The sequence below is a fragment of the Sarcophilus harrisii genome, chromosome 1 (genome assembly GCF_902635505.1).
Source record: "Sarcophilus harrisii chromosome 1, mSarHar1.11, whole genome shotgun sequence".
Taxonomy (NCBI): domain Eukaryota; kingdom Metazoa; phylum Chordata; class Mammalia; order Dasyuromorphia; family Dasyuridae; genus Sarcophilus; species Sarcophilus harrisii.
In genome coordinates, this window is record NC_045426.1 from 399,890,308 (window position 1) to 399,904,119 (window position 13,812).

Sequence of the window (13,812 nt, forward strand, 5' to 3'; positions counted from 1 at the left end):
GCAATTTCCTTCTTCACCTCATTTTGCAGATGAGGAAACTAAAACAATAGGGTTAAGTGAAATGCCCAGAATCACACAATTAAGTAAAATTGGAGACCAGATCTGAACTGAGGAAGATCAGTCTTCCTGATTCTGGATAGGTATTTTATCCACACTGATACTCAGATATTCTAAAATTTCATACTACATTGTGCCATTTATGCATATAGCACTAATCACATAAGATTTTATAAAATATGTTTATCATATGTCTATTATTGGAATATGGATTCATTGAATCAGAGACATTATTTTATTGATCTTACTATTTCCCATAGCAATATATATATATATATATATATATATATATATATATATATATACACATAACAGGGGGCCAAGAAATCATTTTTTAAATGAATGGCCATTAATTTATTGTAATGGCTATTATAATTTCCCTTTCAATCACAAAAAATGATGAAACTATATTTCTAAAATGAGCCATTGTCATATATGTATGTGTTTGTAAATATATATTTATGTGTGTACATATAATACATGTATTGAATTTATAGGATAATATTATTAATTCTACAAATAAAAAATCTTGAGACAAAATGCATTTTATATGCCTTATGTTATATATATTATTGTTACTACTTTTATTACATTTCATTACATCATGATTACTGCTCCAAAACTCCATTTGGTACATCTGGACAATGAGGTCTTATATCACATGGGAATTCTCAAAAGGAAACTGAGACAAGGGACCACTAATTGCAACTGATTGTTGAAATAGATTTATATTCTACCCCTCCATCCTTACACAAGATAAAATAAAGCATTATTTAATTGCTGTAAATGTGTTTCATTCCTCTAGGATAGACATATAGAGGATATTGTGATTTTTATCAAATTGTCTAAATATAATTTTCTTCTGATTTATAAAAATAGTTGCAATCAATTTATTAAAAGAGATGACGGATTAGGCATCTGCAATGGTGATTTACACTTCTACTCCTGATTCAATCCCAATAGAAGTGAGGTGTTTAAACAATTTCAGAAGGACTATGCAAATCAATAATGCATTTGTGTATTCTCATCTGAAACTGATCCCAAGTCTTTGAACCTTCACAGAAAAGAGTTTTTATAGCATGATTAGAAAAGTCTTAGTGGATATTAGAACAGGTTTCTTTATTTTGAATTGTTTTCTGTGGCTCCTCTAATTAAATCAATACATACTTTCTTGAGTGATTTCACATTGATGCTGGTGAGGGTGTCACAGATCCAATAAATGACCATTTTGGGCTCCATAAGTGTCTTGCTGGTATCTTTGAATGCTACGGCAAAGGAGCAGCTTCCTGGATGACTTTTTCTTGAGAACAAACAACTGTGTCAGGAGAAGAGGAAGGGACTGTCTCTTGCACAGGGCTGAAGCAATGATATCTTCACTAAAGATCTCTGCTGATTTTTTATTAATATTTTTCGATCTCAGCTTACCTTACTACACACACACGCACACACTCAAACAAACACACAATAATAATTACATCAAGTTATTACACCCAATTAGTGCTTTTCTTGTAATCATTAGAATGTTCATAATAAACATACATTATTTGCATTTCAGAGATGTATTATGGTTTTATGTGTCCAATGAAGTGGTGATCTAATAATATCACAAGACACTGAAACTTAATGGACACTGCAATGAAGATTGTTCTATTAAGATGCTTTAATACTGCAATAGATCCTGCAGATAGTGCCTGATCCCTGGCTTCTCAATATGGTATCATGAAAAGAACATCAGACTGTGACTCAAGGGAGATATATCCTGTTTTTGTCATTGATTAATTGTGTCAAAAGAAATAATTAATTTAATTTTCTGAACTTAAATTTCTTCATTTGACATACAGGGATAATAATACCTATATACATCTTGCAGATGTTTTGTGTATAGTAACAGTATGACAGAAATAAGAGAAAGAGCTGCTGTCTTTTCTGAATATAAATCCAGTTGGAGATAAAAATTTCTCAACACCTGTTGAAATGTATGACTATTCACTCCTGCTCAATCAGCATTTATTAAGAGTCTACAATTTACCAGGCACTGTGTGTTAAGTGCTAGTGATACAAAGGCAAAATAAAATCCTTTTTTTTCCCTAAGCTCTCACAGTTTAATGGAAAAAATAGCATTCAAACTTCTATGTAAAAACAAACTACATATGTCTTAAGCTGGAGAAAATAAATGTAGAGAAGGCAGTAGATTTAAAGGGGATCAGAAAAAGTATCCTTCAGGTGAAATTTTCTTTAAGACTTGAAAGAAGTCAGGAGGTGAAGATGAGGAATGAATGTATTCTACATTGGAGATAGTCAAAGGGCCAAAGAAGAATATCAGGGAAGTCAGATGCTCTTGCAATTGTGTATGTTGTTTCATATTGTACAGATATTAATTGCTCTGAATGTATTTCTGAAAATCATCCACAGAGGAATTCTCTAGTGGATTGGAAATATTCCTCTGATTGCTTTTAATTTTCCTGGGATACCAGTGTAGCACTAGGGCTGCTCAAATGTTATTTTACTGTCTTACTGCTATGCTAAAAACAGTTATGCCACTGGATAAATAGAGCATTTAATAAGCACTTACTGTATGTTAGACACTGTGCTAAATCCCAGGGATACAAATACAAGCAAGAGTATTTTACTCAAGGAAAATAAATTGTCTTCTCTAAAAAGAGAAGGTGCTAGAAAGATTGGGGTGTGACTGGCTTGATGATTAGACAACAGAGCACTGACATGATAAAATATAAGACTCCTTTATCAAGCTAGTTAGAGTTCAAGCTATGAAGAAAAATCAGGATGAAAAATGAAATACAGATCACTACACACTTCTTGGATTGACTAAGATGACAGGAAAAAATAAACATGATTTTGGAGCACATGTGGGAAGACTAAGACACTAATACATTGGTGGTGGAACTGTGAATGGATCCAACATTTCTGGAGAACAATTTGGAGCTATGCTTAAAAGTTATCAAACTGTGCATACCTTTTGACCCAGCAATGTTACTGCTGGGCTTATATCATAAAGAGTTCTTAAAAGAGGGAAAGGGACCCACATGTGCAAAAATGTTTGTGGCAGCCCTTTTTGTAATGGCAAGAAACTGGAAACTGAGTGGATGCCCATCAATTGGAGAATGGCTGAATAAATTATAGTATATGAATGTTACAGAATATTATTGTTTTGTAAGAAATGACCAGCAGGATGATTCCAGAAAGTCCTGGAGAGACTAACTAATGAAAAGTGAAATGAGCCGAACCAGGAGATCATTATACATGGGGAAAAAAAACTATATGGCAATTGATTCTAATGGACATGGCTCTCTTCAACAATGAGATGATTCAAACCAATTCCATTGGTTTAGTGATGAAAAGAGCCATCATGCTCAGAAAGATCATGGGAATTGACTGTGGACATACATAGCATTATGTATGCATTCTCACTCTTTCTGTTGTTGTTTGCTTGCATTTTGTTTTCTTTCTTAGTTTTTTTTCCCTTCTTGCTCTGTTTTTCCTTGTGCAGCAAGATAACTGTATATATATATATATATATATATATATATATATATATATACATACATACATATATTGGATTTAACATATTTAATATTAATATATTAGCTTTCATAATAATTCAAATTATACTTGGCAATAGTGGGATTGGAAATAGGACTTTAGAGTCCTATTCTAAGAATTCCATAAATTTAAAAGAATGATGCCATTGAAAGTACCACTTTTTAAAAATAATTTTTATTGACATAACCCATACTAAGGTAATTTTTTTTACAATATTATCCCTTGCACTCACTTCTATTCTGATTTTTCTCCTCCCTCCCTGCCCCAGATGGCAAGCAGTCCTGTACATGTTAAATAGATTGCAGTAGATCTTAGATACAATATATGTGTGCAGAACCAAACAGTTCTTTTGTTGTTCAGGGAGAATTGGATTTAGAAGGTATAAATAACCTGGGAAGAAAAACAAAAATGCAAGCAGTTTACATTCATTTTCTAGTGTTTTTTCTTCGGGTGTAGCTGCTTCTGTCCATCCTTGATCAATTGAAACTGAGTTAGATCTTCTCTTTGTCACAGAAATCCACTTCCATCAGAATATATCCTCATACAGTATTGTTGTTGAGGTATATAATGATCTCCTGGTTCTGCTCATTTCACTCAGCATCAGTTCATGTAAATCTCGCTACTCCTCTCTGTATTCATCCTGCTGGTCGTTTCTTACAGAACAATAATTTTCCATAACATTCATATAACACAATTTACTCAACCACTCTCCAATTGATGGGCATCCATTCATTTTTCAGCTTCTAGCCACTACAAACAGGACTGCCACAAACATTTTGGTATATACAGGTCCCTTTCCCTTTTTAGTATCTCTTTGGGGTATAAGCCCAGTAGAAATACTGTTGGATCAAAGGGTAGGCACAGTTTGAAAACTTTTTGAGCATAATTCCAAATTGCTCTCCAGAATGGCTGGATGTGTTCACAATTCCACCAACAATGTCATCAGTGTCCCTGTTTTCCCACATCCCCTCCAACGTTCCATGTTATCTTTCCCTATCATTCTAGCCAATCTGACAGGTGTGTAGTGGTATCCCAGAGTTTTCTTAATTTGCATTTCTCTGCTTAATAGTGATTTAGAACACTCTTTCAAATGAGTGATAATAGTTTCAATTTCATCATCTGAAAATTGTCTGTTCATATCCTCTGACCATTTATCAACTGGAGAATGGCTTGATTTCTTATAAATTAGAGTCAGTTCTCTCTATATTTTGGAAATGAGGCCTTTATCAGAACCTTTGACTGTAAAAATGTTTTCCCAGTTTATTGTTTCCCTTGTAATCTTGCCTGCATTAATTTTGTTTGTACAAAAACTTTTAAATTTGATATAATCAAAATTTTCTATTTTGTAGTCAATAGTGATCTCTACTTCTTCTTTGGTCATAAATTCCTTCCTCTTCCACAGGTCTGAGAGGTAAACTACCCTATGCTCTTCCAATTTATTTATAATCTCATTCTTTATGCATGGTGTTAAGTGTGGGTCAATGCCTAGTTTCTGCCATACTAATTTTCCAGCAATTTTTGTCAAATAATGCATTCTTATCCCCAAAACTGGGTTCTTTGTGTTTGTCAAACACTAGATAATTAAAGTTATTGGCTGTTTTGTCTTTTGAATTTAATCCATTCCACTGATCAACTAGTCTATTTCTTAGTTAATACCAGATGGTTTTAGTAACCGCTGCTTTATAATATAATTTTAGATCTGGTACAGCTAGGCCACCTTCATTTGTTTTTTTTTTTTTTTTTTCATTAATTCCCTTGAAATTCTTTACCTTTTGTTTTTCCATATGAACTTTGTTGTTATTTTTTCTAGGTCAACAAAATAGTTTTTTGGGAGTCTGATTGGTATAGCACTAAATAAATAGATTAGTTTAGGGAGTATTGTCATCTTTATTTTATTTGCTCACCCAATCCAAGAACATTTGATATTTTTCCAGTTGGTTAGACTAGACTTAATTTGTATGGAAACTGTTTTGCAGTTTTGCTCATAAAGTTTCTGATTTTTCCCTTGGCAGACAGATTCCTAAATATTTTATACAATCAGTAGTTACTTTAAATGGAATTTCTCTTTGTAACTCTGACTGTTGGATTTTGTTAGTGATATATAAAAATTCTGATGACTTATGTGGGTTTATTTTGTATCCAGCAACTTTGCTAAAGGTGTGGATTGTTTCTAATAACTTTTTAGTTGAATCTCTGGGGTTCTCTAAATATACCATCATATCATCAGCAAAGAGTGATAATTTGGTTTCCTCATTGCCTATTCTTATTTCTTTAATCTCTTTCTCAACTCTTATTGCCAAACCTAGCATTTCTAATACAATATTAAATAGTAATGGTGATAGTGTGCAACCTTGTTTTACTCCTAATCTTATTGGGAACGGTTGCAGTTTGTCCCCATTACATATGATGCTTACTGCTGGTTTTAAATACATGCTACTGATTATTTTAAGGAAAAGTCCATTTAGTCCTATATTCTCAAGTGTTTTTAATAGGAATGGATGTTGGATTTTATCATATGCTTTTTTGCATCTATTGAGATGATCATATGGTTTTTGTTGCTTTGGTTATTAATATGGCCAATTATAATTGGCCTGATAATTTTCCTAATATTGAACCAGCCCTGCATTCTTGGTATAAATCCTACTTGATCATGGTGTATTATCCTGGGGATGATTTCCTGTTGTCTTTTTGCTAATATTTTATTTAAGATTTTAGTTTCAATATTTATTAGGGAGATTGGTCTATAATTTTCTTTCTCTGTTTTCAACTTACCTGGTTTAGATATCAGTACCATGTCTGCGTCATAAAAGGAATTTGGTAGTACTCCTTCATTCCCTATTTTTTCAAATAGTTTATAAAGCATTGGGACTAATTGTTCTTTGAATGTTTGGTAGAATTGACATGTAAATCCATCTGGTCCTGGGGATTTTTTTTTTAGGGAGTTGATTAATAGTTTGTTCTATTTCTTTTTCTGAAATGGGACTATTTAAGCAATTTACTTCCTCCTCTGTTAATCTGGGAAGCCTATATTTTTGAAGGAAGTCATCCATTTCGCTTGGGTTATCAAATTTATTGGCATAAAGTTGGGCAAAGTAACCCCTTATTATTTCTTTAATTTCTTCTTCACTGGTGGAAAGTTCACCCTTTTCATTTTTAAGACTACTAATTTGATTTTCCTCTCTCCTTTTTCTAATCAGATTTACCAAAGGTTTATTAATTTTATTGGTTTTTTCATAAAACCAACTCTTAGTTTTATTTATTAGTTCAATAATTTTTTTACTTTCAATATTATTAATTTCTCTTTTTAATTTTAGAATTTCAAGTTTAGTAATTGATTGGGGGTTTTTAATTTGGTCTTTTTCTAGCTTTTTAAGTTGCAAGCCCAATTCATTGATCCTCTCTTTCTCTATTTTATTCAAATAATCCTCTAAGAATACAACATTTCCCCTTGTTACCACTTTGGCTGCATCACACCAATTTTGGTATGATGTCTCACCATTGTCATTATCTTAAGTGAAATTATTAATTGTGTCTATAATTTGCTGTTTCACCCAATCATTCTTTAAGATGAGATTATTTAGTTTCCAATTACTTTTTGGTCTATTTACACCTAACTTTTTGTTGAATGTAGTTTTTATTGCATTGTGATCTGAAAAGAAAGCATTTACTATTTCTGCTTTCCTGCATTTAATTTTGAGGTTTTTATGTCCTAATATATGGTCAGTTTTTGTGTAGGTTCCATGAACTGCTGAGAAGAAAGTATACTCCTTTCTGTCACCATTCAGTTTTCTCCAAAGATCTATCATATCTATTTTTTTCTAATATTCTATGTACCTCTTTAATTTCTTTCTTATTGTTGTGTGGTTTGATTTATCTAATTCTGAGAGTGCAAGGTTGAGATCTCCCACTATTACAGTTTTTCTGTCTATTTCTTCTTGAACTCTCTTTAACTTCTCCTTTAGGAAGTTAGATGGTATACCACTTGGTGCATATATGTTTAATGCTGATATTGCTTCATTGTCTATAGTATCCTTTAGCAAGATATAGTTTCCTTCCTTATCTCTTTTAATTACATCAATTTTTGTTTTTGCTTGATTTGAGATAAGGATGGCTACCCCTGCTTTTTTGATTCACCTGAAGCATATTAGATTCTGCTCCAGCCTTTTACCTTTACTGTGTATGTATCTCCATGTTTTAAATGTGTTTTCTGTAAACAACATATTGTAGGGTTCTGACTTTTGATCCAGTCTGCTATCTGTCTCCTCTTTATGGGAGAGTTCATCCCATTCACATTTATGGTTAAAATTACTAATTCTGTATTTCCTGCCATCCTAATATTCCCAGATTATGCTTTTCTTTTTCTTGCCCTCCTTCCCCTCTTCCCTAGTACTAAACTTATTGGTCCCACTTGCATCACCCAGCTCTCCCCCTTCAGTATCTGTCACTCCTCCCTTTGAATCCCTTTCCCTTTCTTGTACCCTTCCCTTATTACTCTTTTCCCTTTTCCCTTTTCCTCTCCCACTTTTTAATGAGGTGAGAGAAGATTCTCTGTAAAAAAATGTCAATTATTTCCTCTTTGAGCCAACTCTGATGAGAGTAAGATTCGCACAATGTTCCTTCTCCTCTCTAAGTTCCCTCAGATATGATAGGTTTCCTTTGCCTCATCATCGCATGTAGTTTCCCTCTTTTTATCTCCCCCTTTCCCTTTTTCTGACACCATCCTCTTTCTAGTTCTACTTCCCTTTTTATGTTATATCAGTAAAATCAAATTATACATGTGGTTTTTATGTATATCTACAACAGAAATACAGTTCTCAAGAGTTCCTTTTACCTTTTTCTACTTCTCTTGAGTCCTGTTGTTGGAGATCAAATTTTTTTGTTTAAGTCTGGTTTTCTTCCTTAGAAACAGATGCAATTCCTCTCTTTCATTAAATGTCCATCTTCTTCCATGGAAAAAAATTCTCAGCTTAGCTGGGTGGTTTATTCTTGGCTGCGTTCCAAGTTCTTTGCCTTTTGGAATATCAGATTCCAGGCTCTTTGATCCTTTAATGTTGAGGCAGCCAGATCTTGTGTGACCCTTATTTTGGCACCTCGGTATTTCAACTGTTTTTTCCTGGCTTCTTGTAAAATTTTTTCTTTAGTCTGAAAATTCTGAAGTTTGGCCACAATATTCGTCGGAGTCTTTATTTTAGGGTCTTTTTCAGAAGGTGTTCGATGGATTCTTTCAATGTCTATTTTATCTTCCCATTCTATTACTTCTGGGAAGTTCTCTTTGATGACTTCCTGTAAAATAATATTTAGGCTCTTTTTTTCATCATAATTTTCAGGTAGTCTGATGATCCTCAGGTTATCTCTCCTAGATCTATTTTCCAGCTCTGTTGTTTTTCCAAGTAAATATTTCACATTTTTTCCCCAATTGTTCATTTTTTTTTTTTTTTGGTTTTGCTTGACTGATTCTTCCTGTCTCAATGAATCAGTCATTTCTATTTGCTCAGTTCTGATTTTTAATGAGTTATTTTCTTCATTAGCTTTTTTTAACTTCTTTTTGTATATGTCTAATTGAGTTTTTAAATGAGTTGTTTTGCTCTATGGAATTTTTTCCCATTTCACTAATTTTTTTTAGTGAATTATTTTCTTTTTCCAATTCACAAAATCTGTTTCCTTGCAATTCTTGGGAGTTTTTTACCTTTTCCAATTCACATTTCAGGAAGTTGTTTTCTTTTTCCACTATATCAAATTTTTCTTTTAGTGAGTTATATGCCTTTTCTGTACTCTCTTTTATAGCTTCTCTTTCCTCTCCCCGTTTTTCTTCTAGTTCTTTTTTAAGGTTTTTATCAGTTTCTTCTTGGAGAGCCTTTTGTATTGGGGACCAACAATTGACTGGAGACTGTTTGCTATTAGTCTCTTCAGGGTTGAAAAGTTGTTCTCTTTCTGAATAGAAACTATGATCGTCCTTTTGATTTTTTTACTTGTTTTGTTAAAGCCTGTAGGGTCTGCCTTCAGGGCCAGGAGGTTACCAGCTTCCTCTGCAGAGCAGAGAAAGGTGTATGGACAGGTAGCTCTCCTGCTAACTGGCTACAAAAAGCAACATGGTACCGGAGTGCTCCGGGAAAGAGTTCTCCACCTGGAAGTAACTCAGGCCTGCAGGGCTGAGCTGGGAAAGTGCCCTGCAATGAACCCCTGCTGTGTGAGATAATGACTGCCCTGGAGCTAGATGCTGAGCAGTGAAAGTTTCACTACCCCAAGTCAAATCCAGCCCTGGGGCTGTTTTTAGCAGTTGAGCAGAGAATGGATTTGCAGGGACTGGAAGTGTCTCTGCCCTGGGAAGCACAGTCCTGCTGGGGAAGTTCTATTGCCCCAGGCCGAGCCCCCACTGTGCTGATTAGTGGCTGCCCAGGCTGTGTCCCCCTGCCTTGTGGGTTTGTAACTGCCCCTGCAAAAGCCCCAAACTGCAGGATGTGGCTTCAGGGTTGTGTTTCAGTCTGCCTGAGTCATCTCCAGATTTGAGTAGCTACAGCCAGATCTTGTTAGTTTCTGGCGTTTTTTAGAGTACCCTCTGCTTTAATTTCTCTGCCAGTTTACTGCTTTGTAATCAAGGCAGAGCAGTTAGCCTATAGCAGAGTCATCTCTATAACTTCTCTAGCCACAGAGATCACCCCTGCCCCTGGTCTGCTCAGGATGCTAGTCTCTAGCTGCCTGTGCTAGTCTATTCCTGGCCCCTCAGGACAAACCTTTCCTGACCATCTTCCAGAATGACTTCACGTGGTAAGTTGTAGTGCTTCTGATCTTCATGAATTTAAGCAGTAAAGAGCTATTTTTGAGGCTGAATTAAATGGTTGATTATGAGGGGAGTGAGAGGAGCTTAGAAAGTTGTGTGTGCCTTCTCCGCCATCTTGGTTCCGCCCCCAAAAGTACCACTTCAATAGAAAATAGGAATAGGCAAACCTTCCAGTCCACTAACCCTACTTCTGGACTGGACCTCAGAGTCATCACTGAAGGAAGCAATCCCAATGAAGAAAGGATCTAATCCCCTTGCCACTATCAATAGCAATTGCTGTTGAGCATGAACAAGTAGGTATGTTCAATGGCCTTGAAAGTCTCAGCACAGTCTCACTCTAAAATACCTAATTAAATCTTGCCATGAAAATCCTGGGTTATTTCCAATGGTTCAACATTAACAAAACAAAACAAAACAAAACAAAACAAAACAAAAAAACAAAACCCCAAAAACCTTGATAAGATTCTTATGAATTGAAATTATTTTAAAGATAATGCAGAATAAGCTGCTTTGCCACTCTTTCTTAAGATCCTTGAAACCTTTTTCCTGTGACTAGTAGTTGGAATGTTCTTTGTATTATATATCCTATCAGAATATAAGCTCCTTTAGGACAAGGATTATCTTTTCTATTTTTAGTCCCAGTGTCTAGCACAATGAAAGCATGTAATAAATGTCTTTTCATACATTCATTTATATAATTCTGCATTGTCTTATTCAATTAAAATAAATTAATTATCAGGAGAAATCTATTGATTATAAATAGATTCCTAGTATCTTATCATTCAGGCCAGTTTTTACATATAAGTAAGCAAATGCTTTTTATATGTAGCCAGTACAGTACAATAAAATCATAAAAGTTTGTTTTAAATCTTAGATTTGACCCTTACTGTCTCTATCACCTTGAAATAATTATCTCCTTTAGCCTCAGTTTCCTCATCTAAAAAATGAAGATGTTTCACTAGGTGAAGCCTAAGATATCTTCCAACCCTAAACGTATATTCTCATGATTTCTAGGTAGTTTGACAGAGAATAGCAAATCCTGTGTGTCTTTCATAGGGGATTTCAGTATTATATAAGATGTATATTCCATAAGGACATAGAGAAAGCATGTAAATTCATTAATTCATTTAGATATGATTGACCATATAAGCATCTATTACTTCTGCTTAATAGATTCCTTTGCAATACTTTCATTGTCCTTGTAATATTTACATAGCAATGTATTTCAGGTGAAGTTGCATTTTTCTTCAAATTATTGATGTTATACCATTAAATTCTAAGAAAAATTACATATACACATATAGTTAATCATATGCACATATACATCTGTGTATATATATGCTTATGTAAAAGGGTACATATATTATTACAAAGCATGTCAATTTCTGAATATCCCAATATTATTAGTTACTTCCATAGAAACATTAGATAAAGTGATATTGCTAGAGAGAGTTAGAGAGACTCTTATTGATGGACAGGACAGCAAAAGATGTTGTAAAAGGGAAACATCCAATATTTGTGTGTCTACAAATACACACCTTATTAGACACAGCAAGGAATCTGGCATTTTCTCTCATACTGCCTTAAGATTGTTGCAAATGTGCTACAAATGAGGAAACAAACAAAATAGACTTATTTTAGTTGGATTTGTTCATAATATAGTGAAATGTTATTACACAACAGAATGGGGGCAGAATTTTATGGGAGCCTAACTTTTTATGGTATAAATTGTGAAAGTTTTGACTCAAGGAAGTCAGACATTTCCATTTTGACAATTTAACCTCTTGCATCTAGTCAGGTGGGCAAGGTTCTTCATTTAATACTAGTCCTTCCTCAATAAAGAAACGGATTGAGTTGGATTCCAAATTCAATTGACAGGTAAAAGGGAAATTGCTTGAGAACAGTCCTGGGGCAAGAATGTCAGACACTTGCAGACCTGATGCAATCAGGTACTTAAATTAAATTCTTTCACGTGAAACCTGCAAGTTTTTTTTTTTTTTTTTGATAGCTTTCCTTCTATTGCCATTGCTCATAGATGCAAAGAAAATAGAACTCTAAGACCCAGTGTCCCCTTTAAAAGAATACTTCAGCAGACCATGTGTATTTCATTCTCTTTTATCAAACAGAACTTCAAGAAGCAAAGTGTTTCCCTCTTGTGAAGAGGAAGCTTCCTCACCACCCTTCTTCCCTTGAAAAAGCTTTAGTTTTAAAGCTAGTGAATAATACATTCCCAACCTCCACAGCTTCTGATTTGAATAAAATGATTGAGAAAATTAACTTCACACTTGAAATCATAGAGTCTGTTACTTTTAAGTCTTTTTTCAGAAAATCCTCTTAAAATATGTACTTTCAAATAGAGAAAAGCATTTCTCATTATAGCATCCTTAGAGAAAACTGTGGATTTAAACTGACTTTTCACAGAGGAGAAAAGATCAATTAACATGTAATCACTGAAGCAGTATAAGTTGCAGAAGGCTAACAGAGGCCCTACTTTCTTTATTTTCAAAAATTGATTTCTGCTTCTTAGCTATAACAAAGAAACTCTTGATTTATATAGATGCTACTCATTCACTTAAGGACTATACCCACAAAACAATAAAAATGCATTGAAAAGAGTCTTTAAATATGACTCTCTGCCAATGTAGATAGCAATGGTATACCTTGTTATCTCCAGAATTACTTTCACCTAAAACAAAATGAATTCACCATAAATCAAGTAACAGGAGCAATTATTGATATTACTTTATTTTTGTATCTCAGAAGATTGGTATATTAAATATATATTTTGTGAATGGTAGTGTATGGAATAGAGAGAGATAAGGTGAAGAACTTACAGGAATATATGAATTCTTTTTCTGTATTTTATTTTCATTATTTCTGTGTTTCCCCTATGACCTGTATAATATGTGCAGTCTCATATTTACTTGAGCCTTGGCCAGCTAGAAACATATTTACTTAACCTGAGCTGATGATATTTATCGGTATTTGACATTTATTGATATTTAGTTTATTAGCTTGACCACTCTCTGCTTGATTAAGCCTGAAGGCCTGACTTTCTGTTTCCCTGAAATCAGGAGATTTCAGGGAAACAGAAACCTTCCATTCTAATCTCCCCAAATAGCAACAACCAATTAGACGCCTCCCCCTCCCCTTCTCAATGCTTTCTTACTTGTGATGTAATTTCCTGTATAAAAGCTATGTATCTTTACTACTTCTTTAGCCCTCCTACCGGGAGCTTTCTCTTTCTTATCTTGAGATGGGACGGCTCATCTTCTGGAGGTTTTCAATAAACAATTTTTCTGCATTCTGCTGAGTGATCTCTGAGTAGTCATTTTGGGTAAGGGTTTTCTGCATCCCTCACAGTAGGATATATTATCAATGTGAAGAACTTTAGTATTAAATCTCACTACTAACAC

The 13,812-nt window shown here is 34.1% G+C and overlaps 1 pseudogene; it reads right to left on the minus strand.

Moving 5' to 3' along the window:
- Nucleotides 1-967: 967 nt before the first annotated feature.
- LOC100928274 overlaps nucleotides 968-13,812 on the minus strand; it is a 45,257-nt pseudogene continuing 32,412 nt past the window's right edge.